At 34.6% G+C, this 15,403-nt stretch overlaps 1 non-coding gene across 1 annotated transcript; it reads right to left on the bottom strand.

Annotated features, from left to right (window-relative positions):
* Positions 1–9,156: 9,156 nt before the first annotated feature.
* LOC121220708 (small nucleolar RNA R71) lies at positions 9,157–9,263 on the bottom strand. The gene has a single exon (XR_005917925.1). It is a non-coding gene; the product is annotated as a small nucleolar RNA R71 (small nucleolar RNA).
* Between the last annotated feature and the right edge of the window lie 6,140 nt (positions 9,264–15,403).

The following is a 15,403-nucleotide window of genomic DNA, read 5'->3' as shown; positions in this document are numbered from 1 at the left end:
AACGGTGCCAAAACTTGGTTGGCTGTTTAACGTCACAGCAATAATGTGCAATCGTACACTGTTTATGCAAGTATTGTAGACAGATATGAGTTTGTCAGATATCGGTCCCATGAGGATGGTTGTCTTTTGTCTACCAATGTCGGTGCAATAAATAGATAGAAACGTGATAAATTGTGAGAGTAGTTGTCAGAGCAATAACTTGAAAACAATAGGATAAAATATGATAATGATAAACTAGGATCCCTAACATGAATATTCAACAGAATACTAAGTGCTCACAAGGTATAAAAGGATAGGTGATTGTCAATGCATTAAATTGCAATGAATATCTTACCAAGCTTAACTTCTATATTTTATCTAAGACTTAAACATGCACATTAACCACAACTTTTGCTGATGGCAATGGAACACTATTAAGAAAAAGTAGATTAAATTCCTTTAATCCTTAAGCAACTCCCGTTGTCATGCTTGTTAGCTTGAACTATCGCTGCACTTCCCAGTGTTAATGACCATAATAACACTTCCATGCTAAAAATATTCAAACCAAAAGATTAAACAGTAGAAACAGGATTGAATAAAATAACATTTAAGCAAAAAATCATGTGTACTTCCGTACAAACATGAAATAGAGAGTACTCACCATTGTTTATAAAAGAAATATAAAAGAAACATGTGAAGAATACTATTCCTAGATAATCTCGACCTGAATCTCTTCATTCCCTCTTGTGTCGCACTCAAGGCTTCTCATTAGGAGCTAATGCGCATTCCTTTCACATTGGTTCACCCGTAGGAGACTTAAGTCTCCATAGCCGAAAAGCTTCAAAAGATAGGTTGAAGAAGATAATACCACCCAAAAAAGCCTTTTTTTCCTTTTCACGTGAATATTTATATTCTTCTAAAGAGCACAAGTGTCCTTTCATTAGAATCATACTACCTCTATACTGTACAAGTTTGTTATACCAGACTGGACAGCTCACACATTTTTGTTCTTATCCGGATAGCTATTAGGTGGGGTGACAATTCTGGACAAAATCTGGAAATACTTATGCAACGACATCGGTACCAAAACATGAAAAAATTAAGGATAAATAGGCTAAGATCCACTGAGTTATAAAATGCAATTTACTGAACTGAAAATACTAAAATATGTGCTAAAGATAACTAAATGGGGACAAATTAACCAATAAGTAGGGAGAAAACATATGTTCTTTCTGATACTATCAAACGCTGAAAGGAAAAGATGGATGCCCCAAATCCACTTAAACGGAAAGCAAAACCAGCATCTCAAATAGAAATTAATGAGAGCAACATTCCACAAATGGAATGGATTATAAGGTGGATGCAAGAGACGGGTCTAGTGTTTTAAGACTTTGCGCGACAAAACTAAATGAGAATACCAAATTACCCCCAAAATATGTTTTGTTTGATACAATCCCATCATGAAGTAGAAGAACAAAGAAGCGAGGAAGAGGAAGATAATGAAGAGGAGGAAGGTGAAGAGGAAAGGGATGAGATGGATTTCAAGGAGGAGGACAACGACTAAATTTACTTTTTAACTTTAATTTTGGGGATTGTAATTACTTTGGATAATTTTTAGTTTATTGTTTTATGAGTAGGATTAACAATAGATTCTCATATATTTATTTTTTTATATTTCAATTTTTCTATGTAGGAACCCCACATGGAAGAAGCACAATAATTTTGAGATTTCACGATCAATTGACAAGTTCTTTCCTCAACTATTCATGGCTGCACATTAAGGATAATGTGTTATCTAAAGTGTAGAGGGCAACATAGGAAATTTTGTTTTTTATTTTATTTTTAAATTTGTTTCTTTTAATTTTCTTGTCAAAGTGTGCTTGAGCTTGTAAAAATACAAGTGATTGGTTAGGAACATGTATATAGGTTTGTTGTTTTTACTATAAATTTGGCATGATAATGAATGATTTTCAATTTTCAATTTTTAGACTCATAAGTTCTATATATTACACTTTAAATAAGCATTAAATAATTCAATACACCAAATGAAATAGAAAATATAGGGAAACGAGCATGCTAGTATGAATGATAAATAGTTAAATATGTGATTACTTGATTGATTAAATTTGTGAATATTGTGATACCTAGGGGTGACCTAAGGCATTGTTTGGTATAACCTGGAGCAAAAAAGCTAACCCTATTTATCAATCATTAGTACTTATTTTGAGCCAGAAAATACTTCTTGATGAACCTTAATACAAAACTTGAGCCAAAATAATTTATACTTACCATTTTTCTTTGGTAACGAATAACACGAATTTAGACGTCAGACCATATGTATTGAGGGTTAAGTAGATACACCATGGTAGATTTTTTAAAATCATAGTGAAAGAGGAAGAAGTGGTTTGATATAGTTATTATAGGTTAGCCAACATGTGCAAAACAAAAGAAAAATTTAGAAAAAAAAGTTAAAATGAGTAGAAAAAGTACCTGAAAAATAAAAACATTGTGAGTAAGATGTGTTGGAAAACTAAAAATGTGACAGGGTCATAAAAGTATATAACTCAGTCATTAGTGCACAAAAACTCGTGAGCTAGCAATGGTTACTTTATTATGTCATGGCTTCTTATGTGGAGAAATAAGAAATGTGAGAGAAGGAGAAATAAGGCGGTGAGAGGGCAAGGGTCATTAAGGGGGAGAATAGGGAACAATATGATGTGCCAAACTACTTTCGTGCTTGAAACTATTTTGAAGCTTCTTATTCTTTAATTTCATACCTACCCTAAGCCTCAGAACATTAAGAATTGGAAAGTCCTATGTGATCTAGGGAAAGCTATTCATGAATTGACCTCATATTCAGTAAATCTTATAACGACTAATTGTATTCTGCTAGGATAATTAAATTACCTGTATGATTTATTGATGGATTCATATATTTGAAGACCTTATTATTTTTGTATTTTGTAATATACTAAATTTAGGTGTTTGAAATTGAAAATGGTAAGCCATTTATATATCGTGCTAGAATTATGTGTAGGTATGAATATGTTTAGTTATCTGTTGCAAAACTGGTCCTTGTGTCATACTTGTTCAAGAGTCGTCTTTTTATTTTTAATTTTTTATTTCTTTGCTTAAGGACAAGTAATGAATTAAGTGTGAGGGAATTTGATCTGTCATAATTCGTTGTCACTAATTAAACTAGTTTTCATACTTCAAGAGCTTGAATAATAGAAATTCTAGTATGTTTTATTTAGATTTTCTATTTTAGTTTCAATTCAATAAAAAGTGTAATTGGGGTCATTTTATGACCTTAGGGGCCGAAAAAGGCCTAATGGAGGACTAACAAAATTAGCAAGTGTGTATGACATCATTCAAAGGCATAAGAGCTCGAGGTTGGTAGTAATGTTGCAACACAGGAGTCCAATGTCGTAACATAGTGGACAAAGTGCCAAAATTCCAAGATTGCCTTTGGTGTCATGACACAACCAGTGGATGTCGCGACATACCCCTGAAGTTGAACCTGAGCTAAGTAAAATACCTTCAATGTCGGAACATAGGCAATGGATGTCGCAATAGCGACCTTACACGAAAAAGAATTACAAAATAAAGGCCTTTTGGTCTATACAATTTATTTTTATGTAAAAACGTCAATCGACCTAGGGCTAAGGATGACGACCAATCCTTACTCTACAAATAAACTCTTTAGACACTTGTTTAAGGACAACTTTTCATAGATTAGAATTTTCTTTGTAATTTAGTTTTCAGTTCTTTTTAGACTTAGGTTTTCTTTGTAGTTATTTTCATTCGTGTTCATCGGCAAACCTAATTTGTGGATTTGACCAAGCTCTTTGTGGATTCTATGCTTCATCTAATGAATACAGTCATGAATTTTCTTTAACCTCTTATTATTGATTAGTTCTTAATGTCTACTTATTTTATCAAGTTTAAATTGTTTATGAAATCCATGAGAAACTAATTGTCATATGGGGATTAGTGAGTGGAAATGTGATTAACAAATTTCCATGTAGGTTTTTCTTAGCGGATCAGCTGTTTGGGATAGGAAGAACTTAAACCCTAGGCATGACAACCATAGAAAGTCATCTATGTGGAAATTAACCTAAAATTGGTATTGCTTATCGGTGAATCCCTTTCCCCAATCTAGTCTTGACTGTGAGGTCGAGAGATTAGTAGTTCTTGCCAACTCGTTAGTTAAGTGGAAGATCGAGAGATCCTGCTAGCATAACAACTGCTTGATTTAGTAGAAGCCCAAAATAGGAATTAGTTATGATCACTGAAGCGAGCTAATCACCCATGCCTTAGATTTGGTTGAGTTACATCTTAGTTTTTCGTGTTCACTTTTGTTTGCATAGTTAATTCTTTACTTATAAAATCCAATTTACTATTTTCTTTGTGTTTAATCGTAATATAATTTATTTAAAGTACTAATTAGACCTATTTTTATTTAGGTTAATATTAATTTAGTACTCAGCTCTCTTAGGTACAATCTTCAGAGTACTCACCTACTTCATTGTAACAATATTACAACCTGACTGATATACTTGCGAACACCACCTCATTTTCATATCCTTAGTTGGATTAGTCACACTCTATACATTTGTATGTCTGGAGGTGGTTAGAGGTACGATCACATAGTAAAGAGGGAGCATTTGAGCAATAGGAGATTGAGGAGAATCCAAAATTGCTCATGATAAAGGTACTCAAATGAAGAGGTAAATCAATGACTTTAGTGGACTAGGTTGTGCATGATGTTTCCAACCTTAATCGCAAAGGCTATTATATTGCTGTCAACCATCCTAAACCAGGTTGTACAAGTCAATAAGAGTTGGAGATGTATTCACGATACAATGATGATGGATACCTTAACAAAGCATCAAGGGTGATGAATAGAGCTATGATAAACTAGTTCAGTCATGATTGAAAATACAACATGCCTGAATATTCAGCTCAGTAAGAATCAGGCTTAATCATGGATGATAATGTATATATGCACTTGTATGAGCAATATGTGCGTAATCAAAGATCAAGAAGGGCAAACGGAGCCTCGATGGACCAGTGGAGTTCTACTCTCAGAATATGGTGAATGAATATTCATACAAATCCTCTTATGAGTCAAATCTATATAAGCCTTTTCTTTGCAATCTAGAATTCCAAGCTAACATTGAAAATATTCAAAACCGAGTGGACCACTTAGAGGAATTACTGGGAAGTAAGAAGAGGAAGAGACTCCATTGGAAGAGGTCAAACATAAAGTTCCCACCTTGGTTCATGAGAACCACCATATCATCATCAACCACTCTGAATTAGATGATAATAGTCAGCAAGAGTTTGGAATCGGAGACTACGGGGAGACGTTGAATAGAACCGAAGGCATCACAAATCCAATTGATGTAGTAGATGTAGATGTAAATGTAGAAATAGATCTAAACACTAACATGAAGCTTAATTATATTTTGAATTAAAGAGTATACAAGCTGATATACATTCTGGCTAAATTCAAGGAAGTGTCAACCAAAAAAACTAATGAGTTCATCTAATTCTCGTTATTGATGAAGATAAAACTCGGGCGACCAAAGCTTCTCGTGACATGGAAAGGAGGATTGTTCTTTAATTTTTAGGATTATGTTTGTTATAATTCTTGTTCTTTGGAGGGGCGACCAAAGATAAAACGAGTTCATCTCATTCTTGTTTGTTCTTTAATTTTGAGGACTGTGTTTGTTCTAAAGTGTAACGGAAGTACCTAGGATCTAATTTTTCATTTTTGTGTTTTATTTAATTATTTAATATAAAAAATGTGTTTTCTTTTTCTCTGTAGGACCTCTATAATTTTTAAAGACACTAAAATTGGAACCAAATCAATAAGTTGGAGACTGCCTGACATAACCAAAGAAACTTTTCACGCTAAACCAGGTAATCTCTTTCATTTATCTTGTCACATTAGGGACAATATTCTCAATAAAGCGAGGGGGTGACAAAAGAAAATTTTAGGCGCAATCAATGATGACGCCAGTAGCCGTATCTTGGTAGATATTCTCATATTTTATTTATTATTTGTAGCCAAAGTATCAAGGGTATTTTAGGCATAAAGTACACCCAAATTTAGCCTATATAAAGAGGTTATTGTAACATTAATACGGAATCAATTTTAGACCTAACCACATAGTTTTCTTTTATTAGTTTTTAGTTTTATTTTTCTATAATCGAAATTCTTTATATTTCGATTTAAGATAATTGGGAGCAGAGATTGCTCTCGAACTGCGCTTCAATATATATTCATGAGTATTCTCTTTACTCTTCTATTTTATTCTTTTATTTATATTTCGTTTATCTAGCCAATTAACATTTGTATGAATATTGAAATAAATTATTGTGCTTTATTTCATATCTTACATGTTTTGGTTATGGAACTAATTAATCGATTAAGGAATTAGTTATCCAAAATTGGGTGTTTATTCAAGAGTACTTAGTATATTAGGGAGTGATGCCCCTAGTAGAATATGTAGACAGTTCAGACCAAAAGGGTATCCTGTCGAGTATAACTTGTACCAAGCTATGAGACCGAAAGAGTATATGTATGCCTAGGAAGAGGCTGAAAGGGTGACTTAGCTAGTAATTGTAAACTGAAAAATATATAGGATTTTTCTTATATAATTCATCATATTTTTACTTAAATTTTTTGTTAAAAACAAGTAATTGTTTAATAAATTAATGAAATGTGCTAATATGAAATTAGGACATAGAATTATTAAAATGTGATTTTATACTTTATTATATAGTTTTCATGCATAAAATGACTTATTTTATATTAATTTGAGCATATTATATATTTAAAATATAAAGTGGACCATGGATGATTAAATTAAATAATAAAATATAAAGTTATATTTAATAATTCATTTTAAATATTTCATTAATAAATTGAGTTTTAATTAATTAAGTAAATTGATTAATTAAATTGGTTAAATTATATTATTTGGTCTTCTAAACTATCTACTATTTTTGGACAGGTCTGAAAGTTTTCTTCTAATTGCAAAACCGTCCAAATTGGGGACCAAGTCAACCCAATTTTTGGCTACACATGGCTGACCATAAATGAATTTTTGGTTTAATTACACAAGGTCATTGAAGAGTTAAAGAAATCAGAGATTTTCCCAAAGATTTGTTGGTGACCGAGTCTTAGTCCTGAGTTGTGGTGGCACTCAAATTGACCAAAAATCAAGGAAAATTCAGCCACATTTCCTCAATTCATGGTCAACTACCCTTGAAAGAAGCTTCAAAAGATGGACACTCCTATTTTTAGCAAACTAGCTCCCTTGCCTCACCTATAAATAAGAGCTCATTTCTCAGTTTTTCAATCATCCCTCATCCTTCATCCCTCATCCCTCACTCATTCATCATTCTCTCTTCTCTCAACTCTTTTAGCTATCTTTCCCTCTCATGCCTATCATCATCCTTGCATAAGGATTTTTAGCAAATTAGCCTCTTAAAGAACCCTTGGTTGGCCACCTTGGAGAGCCATCAGCAAAGGAGCAAAGCAAAGGAACGAATGAGCCTCGTCAATCAGAGTCTTGGGTGACAGCCACTCTGAATTGGGTTTAATCTTCCTTTTCTTGAATTTAATATAAAGATTTTTGCTATGTGTTATTTGTTCTTGTTTACAACAATGATAGCTTAATTTTATTTAAGCTAGGATGATTGCTTTGATTAAATAATATTTATATAATTCATGCTTATAATGTTTCTGCCTCAATAGATCATGTTTTCAATTAAAATCAAGTTTGTATTTCATTCATACGTGATTAAGATGCACCTATGTTAGCTGAGCGATCCTGACCAGACGATGGCTAACAGACACATAATTGAAATGTGCATGCTCAATTTAGATCCTGGCCCGATTAAATTGTAGGTTGCATAAGAACTCTGACCAAGCTCTATTATCTGCATAATTTTTAGATTTGTGTGATTAAATTATTTCAAACCTGACATTTCCCTATTACTTCACATGAATGCTAAGAAACCATTAGTAAATAAGGATCAGTAAAATGCATATTTACTAAGTAAAGGATTCCGAAAAGACCTAACGTGGTTTCCAAACTCATGAAAGATTGAGTTGCCATGGAATGTTTTTTCGAATGTTATTAAGCATGTTGATAACAAATTGAGTTTAATTAAAGTAATTGTCCTAGTTTATTTATGTTATAATTGTTTCAAGTTGTGTTTAAATTTCCTAAATTCTATTTCATTCATATAGTTTGCATACTTAGGATAATTTGCATTAGGGATCATTGCATTTAGTTCAATATATTTTAATCACCACTTCTCAACTATATTGTGTTTTTATTTACCAAATTGTTAATATAATTTTACGAATTAAGTGATTTAGCACAAGTACAATCCTTGTAGAGACGATAACTCGATACTTATTACTTGATAATGACTGTGTACACTTGCACAAATTTACGCGTTACAAGTTTTTAGCGCCGTTGCCGGGGATCGTCAACTATTGCCATAGTCATTTTTTGTGAAATTATTTATTTCCAATTTGATTTATTTCTAACATTACTAACTTATTCTTTTTAATTTTTGTGATTGTCTTCTCAGGTGTTTATGAGCATAGATCGAATTATCGATTTACTCCCTGTAGACCCTGAAATTGAACGAACTTTCAGCCAAAGAAGACATGAATGAATAGCTCAAAGACAAGTCGAGATAGACCTTGGAAATCAGAATCAAGACCAAGGTAATAAAGCCAATCATGTACGAAATCCCATCCTCATTGCCGATGATAGGGATCGATGCATCAGACAATATGCTATGCCACTTTTCGGTGAATTAAACCCAGGAATTAGAAGGCCAAATATTGAGGAAACCTAGTTTGAATTGAAACCAATGATGTTTCAAATGCTACAAACGGTGGGCCAATTTAGTGGTATGCCCACAGAAGATCCACATCTCCACCTTCGATTGTTTATGGAGGTGAGTGATTCATTCAAGATAGCCAATGTGACTGAAGATGCACTGAGGTTGAAGTTGTTTCTGTACTCGTTACAAGATTGAGCATGAGCATGGCTCAATTCATTGCCACCAAGTTTCGTATCTACATGACAAGAATTAGCAGAGAGATTTTTGGTTAATTATTTCCCACCTAGCTAAAACGCTAAGTTAAGGAACGAGATCACAACTTTCCAACAATTGGATGACGAGTTTTTGTATGAGGCTTGAGAGCGATTCAAGGAGTTACTTCGTAAATGCCCTCATCATGGGATTCCTCATTGTATCCAGTTGGAGACATTCTATAATGGTCTCAATCCACATACAAGATTTATGGTAGATGCTTCTGCGAATGGTGCAATTTTGTCTAAGTCTTATAATGAGGCTTATGAGATCATCGAGAGGATTGCAAGTAATAACTATTAATGGCCAACAAATCGAACAACTTTAAGAAGACATGTAGCTAGAGTTCATGAAGTTGAGTCTCCCACTTCCTTATCAGCTCAAGTATCATCTATTTCCTCTATGTTAAAATAATTAACCGCTAATAGTTCTAATAATTTTACAGCTCAGCCACCAAGTCTACTTGAAGTAGTTTCATGTGTGTATTGTGGGGAAGGTCATTCTTTTGAGAATTGTCCATCAAATTCTGAGTCAGTGTACTATGTGGGGAACCAATATCAAAATAGGAGTGCACAAGGACCCCAGTCCAACTTCTACAATCCTTCATGGAGTAATCATCCTAACTTTTCTTGGAGCAACCAAGGAAATGGACCAAACAACAACTTATTGCAGCAAAGACCCAACCAATCTCAAGGGTTTAATCAGTAAGCTCCAAAACCAGCTCAGGCTGAGGCATGAAACAATTTGGAGAACTTGTTGAAAGTATACATGGCAAAGAATGACGCTTTGATTTAAGCCAAGCAGCAACACTAAAAAATTTTGAAAACTAAATGGGTCAGTTAGCTACGGAGTTACGTAATAGACCACAAGGAACCTTGCCAAGCGATACTGAGAATCCAAAAAATTTGGGTAAAGAATATATCAAGGTAGTGGCATTGCGAAGTGGTAAAATTCTAGAATCCTGATTGATTGATGTCGAAGATAAGCCCGTTGACAAGAATCAACCAGTTGTTGAAGTTCTTACACCAAAGGAATCAAAATCTGCAAAGTCTGACAAGGTAAACCCTAACTTAGTGAATTCAGATATTTTAATATCTTCTTTAGATGCAGATTTACCTACTTAGAAAAGTTGTCTGGTTCAACCAAAATTTCCATCACCTCCATATCAACAAAGATTGCAGTAACACAAGCAGAAACAGGAGGTGCAATTCAAGAAGTTTTTGGATGTTCTGAAGCAATTACACATCAATATTCCGTTGGTGGAAGCTTTAGAACAGAGGCCAGATTATGTGAAGTTTATGAAGGATATACTTTCTAATAAGAAACGACTGAGTGAGTATGAGACTATTGCCTTGACAAAGGAGTGCAGTGCGTTCTTGCAGAAAAAACTGCCATTGAAATTGAAAGACCCGGGAAGCTTTACTATACCTTGTAACATTGGTGAATCTTACTGTGGTAAAGCTTTTTGTGACTTAGGAGCGAGTATCAACTTGATGTCTAAGTCTATTTTCAAGATGTTAGGGATAGGTGAAGTAAGACCTACAACTGTGACGCTTCAGCTAGCGGATTGATCTTTAGCATATCCCGAAGGAAAGATTAAGGATGTTTTGGTAAGGTCGATAAATTTATTTTTCCTAATGATTTCATTGTCTTAGATTTTGAAGCAGATAAGGAAGTATCGATCATCCTTGGGAGACCTTTCTTAGCCACGGGAAGAACGTTAATTGGTGTACAGAAAGTGGAACTCACCATGTGAGTTCAAAATGATCAGGTAAACTTTAACATTCTTAAAGCTATGAAATTTCCCAATCTGACATAGGAGTGTTTAGTTATGGAAGAGATAGAAACCTTGGTTTTTATGGAAAGCAATTTTGAAGAAGATCTATTGGAGAAAGCCTTAGAACTTGACCCTTTGGAGGATAAAGAAGGTGAAGAACACATGGGTTTGATGGAAGCCTATCTGGGAAATTTTATTCAATCCAGACGGTTTGAACCGTTGGAGTTGGAAGTTAGAGAATTTGTGCAACCCAAGTTGCCAATTGAAGAACCACCTAAACTTGAACTACATGTACTTCCTTCCCATTTGAAATATGTTTATTTAGGTGATTGCTCTACTTTTCCTGTGATTATTTCAGCAGAACTGACGAAAGATCAAAAGGAGCAACTAATTGCTGTTCTAAACAAATTTAAGAAAGCAATTGGTTGGACCATAGCTAGTATTCGAGGTATAAGCCTTTCTTTTTGCATGCATAAAATCATTTTAGAATAAGGTGAAAGAGCTAGGATTGATGGGCAAAAGAGGCTCAATCCTATTATGAAAGAAGTTGTGAGAAAGGAAGTGATCAAATGGTTAGATGCGGGAATCATCTATCCTATTTCAGATAGTTCGTGGGTAAGTTCGGTACAGTGTATGTTGAAGAAAAATGGAATCACGATTGTTGAAAGTGAGCGTAACGAGTTAATTCTAATGAGAACTGTTACCAGTTGGAGAATCTGTATTGATTGCATAAAGTTGAATAAAGCCACTCGTAAAGGCCATTTTCCGTTGCCTTTTATGGATCAGATGTTAGATCGACTGGCAAGTAATGAATTATATTATTTTTTAGATGGCTATTCGGGATATAACCAAATAGTTGTAGCCTCGAAGGACCAACATAAAACAACCTTTACTTGTCCATATGGTACGTTTACTTTTAGGCAAATGCCTTTTGATTTATGCAATGCACCTGCAACTTTTCAATGATGCATGACGGCAATATTTACTGATATGGTCAAAAATTTTGTTGAGGTTTTCATGGATGATTTTTCTATTTTTGGTAACACTTATGATATATGTTTGAGTAATTTGGCTAAGGTACTGAAGAGATGCAAAGAGACGAATCTTGTCCTTAATTGGGAAAAATGCCATTTTATGGTCAAGGAAGGGATTGTCTTAAGTCATAAGATCTCAAAGAAAGGAATTGAAGTCGATAAAGAAAAGGTGGACGTAATTGAAAGATTATCAGCCCCAATGAATTTGAAAGGAGTCAGAAGTTTCTCAGGCCATACCGATTTTTATCGAAGGTTTATCAAAGATTTCTCAAAAATTTCTAAACCATTGTGTTAGTTGATAGAAAAAGATACAGTGTTTGATTTCAACAAAGCATGTTTGGAAGCTTTTGAAGAGCTAAAGAAGCGGTTAATCTCAGCCCCAATAATCGTTACACCTGATTGGAACTCACCTTTTGAGTTGATGTGCGATGCAAGTGACTATGTCGTTGGAGCTGTGATGGCTCAAAGAAGAAATAAAGTGTTTACCCTATTTACTATGCAAGTAGAACTTTGACAGGAGCCCAATGCAATTATACTGTAACCAAAAAGGAACTCTTCTCTATAGTTTTTACTTTTGACAAATTTCACTCATATCTTGTAGGGACCAAAGTTATAGTATGTACTGACCATGCGGCCATTAAATACTTGATCATGAAGAACGATGCAAAACCAAGGCTAATTCGTTGGATACTTTTACTCCAAGAATTTCACCTTGAGATCCAAGACAAAGAAGGTGTCGGAAATCAAATAGCTGATCATTTTTCGAGTTTGGAGCAAGATGAGGTAACTCAGTCATATGTGCCTATCAATGAGAATTTCCCAAATGAACACTTATTTGAGGTAAATCAAATTCATGAAATACCCAGGTTTACTGATTTCGCCAATTATCTTGCATGTGGAATAATTCATCGAGAAATAACATACAAACAAAGGAAAAAATTTCTTCATGATAGTCGATATTATTTTTGGGAAGATCCATTTTTGTTTAAACAATGTGCAGATAATATAATTCGGAAGTGTGTAGCTGAAAGCGAGATTGCTGAGATCTTGTATCATTGCCATTCATCTCCAAGTGGGGGACACTTTGGTGATTCACGTACTGCAACAAAGATTTTGCAAGCAGGTTTCTTTTGGCCTACACTATTTAAAGATGCTTATGATTATGTGAAGAACTGTGATAAATGCCAAAGGATTGGAAATATATCAAGGAGGAATGAGATGCCCTTAACAAACATTTTGGAGATTAAATTATTTGATGTATGGGGCATTGACTTCTTAGGCCTGTTTCCTTCTCTGTATGGGAACAAATACATCTTAGATACTGTGGACCATGTATCCAAGTGGGTTGAAGCTGAAGCATACCCTACAAATGATGCTAAGGTAGTCATGCGATTCCTACATAAGCATGTGTTTACACGATTTGGGACACCAAGAGCTATTATAAGTGATGAAGGTTCTCATTTTGTGAACAAATGGCTTAAGTGGTTGCTTGACAAATATGATGTGAAACACATGATTGATACTGCCTATCATCCCCAGTCTAATGGGTAAGTTGAAAGAGTGAACCGTGAGGTCTCGAAGGCTCGATGATGTGTTATGGGCCTATCGAACAACACTTAAGACACCGTTAGGAATGACTCCTTATCGGTGAGTTTTTGGGAGGGCATGTCATTTGCCATTAGAATTGGAGAATAAAGCTCACTGGGCTTTAAAGTAGTTGAACTTTGATGTTAAGCAAGCCGGTGAAAGAAGGATGTTACAACTGGATGAGTTGGAAGAGCTGAGGTTGTTTTCCTATGAGAATGCCAAAATGTGCAAAGAAAGATCAAAGAGATGGCATGATACTCATATACAGCCTCGCGAGTTTAAAGAAGGCCAGAAGGTGTTGTTGTTTAGTTCAAGGCTGAAGTTATTTCCTAGGAAGCTAAAAACCCGATGGAAAGGACCCTATACCATCTATCGAGCTTATCCTTATGGAGCTATTGAATTATTCAACAATGACGGAGGATTATTGGGATGGTGAAGTTGAGCGAGTTGAATCATCGTTCAAATCAACAGACCTTTGATTTTTCATGAACTCGTCTTGTAAATAAATAAATAATAAGAATTTATTTTCTTAATTAAGTACATTTAATTAATTGTGTCTAAGGAGATTGGAAATTAAGCTGGACAGCTGTGACCCCTCCAACCTTTCTTGGGAATTAATTTAATGTAATTTGTTAAGAAGAAATTTTCTAATTAGGTTTTAAAATGTTTGTTTTCTTTCTAGTTTAATTTATTTTGTTTAATTTTAAATTTTTGTATTAATAGAGGGGGTCAAATTTGGCCGAAGTACTAATCAGTTTTTTTTAGTAAGATATAGTCTGAGTTTGAGGCCCAAGACAATAAAAGGAGGGAAAAATGCATGCCTTACCATATACCCATTGCTTGCCGCCCAAGTAACCCTAATGTAGCTAAATTTTTGCTACATGTTGCCCTAACATTTCCCTATATAAACCCCTCTCCATTCAACTAATTTTCATATATCTCGAAGCAATTTGCTTAACCCTAAAATCCTAAACCTCCTTCTTGTGTTGCTAGCCTCAAATCCCAAAAGAAACCCCTAGTCCTTTTCTTTTCTTTTGCCTAGATCACCTAGTGCCGCCACAAGAGAATTGCCAAAGCATCGACGTCGGTGCTGAACGTAGTCATTATCGCTGCCGCACACCACTATTGCTGTCGCACGTTGCCATTGCCGCCGTAACTCTTTTGCCATCGCAAGGTTTGCCGAAGCAAGTTTTACCCTCATTTGCCGATTTCTCTCCTGCCCCTGTAAGTAGAAACTTTCTTGAATTTTTTGGAAAATACCACGTCTCGCAAAAGAACTAGATTGTCAAAGACTACTCCTGAAAACCCAATTGTGATTGATGAAAGAGTGAAAGAGCGATTTGATTCAATTTTTAAGCATCAACCTATGATGCCGGAAAAAGGTTTTAACCTGAAGAGCAATGATGTGATGGTTGTTCCTGTGCTGATTAGGAAGATAATCAATGCTCTCAAGTGGGAACGATTCTGTAATGCTCATTCACTTCCGAATAAAGAACTAGTTTGAGAATTCTATGCTAGTTTGACTACGCAAGATGCTACTGAAGTCATCGTTCGAAAGAAAAAGATACTCTGACTTCTAAGTCCATAAATAATTTGTTCAATTTACCTGATGTTGAAGAAGATGAGTACTACCCTATGATGAACAATATCAATTGGGATTTTCTTCAACAAGTGCTTGATGTTGTGATAAATTCGGGATCCCAATTGATTATAAGAATGTATGGGAGCCATTCTTGTTGAAGAGAATACTTAAAACCAGTAACAAAGGTATGGTTTTATTTTGTTCACTACAGGTTTATGCCTATCTCACACAGTTCCACCTTCTCGATGGAACAGATGCTCTTGTTATATGCAATCTTAACAGAAAAATCTATTAATGTTAGGAAAATTATTC

The sequence above is a fragment of the Gossypium hirsutum genome, chromosome D08 (assembly GCF_007990345.1).
Source record: "Gossypium hirsutum isolate 1008001.06 chromosome D08, Gossypium_hirsutum_v2.1, whole genome shotgun sequence".
In the NCBI taxonomy this organism is placed as follows: domain Eukaryota; kingdom Viridiplantae; phylum Streptophyta; class Magnoliopsida; order Malvales; family Malvaceae; genus Gossypium; species Gossypium hirsutum.
This window is presented reverse-complemented; position numbering and strand designations above follow the sequence as displayed.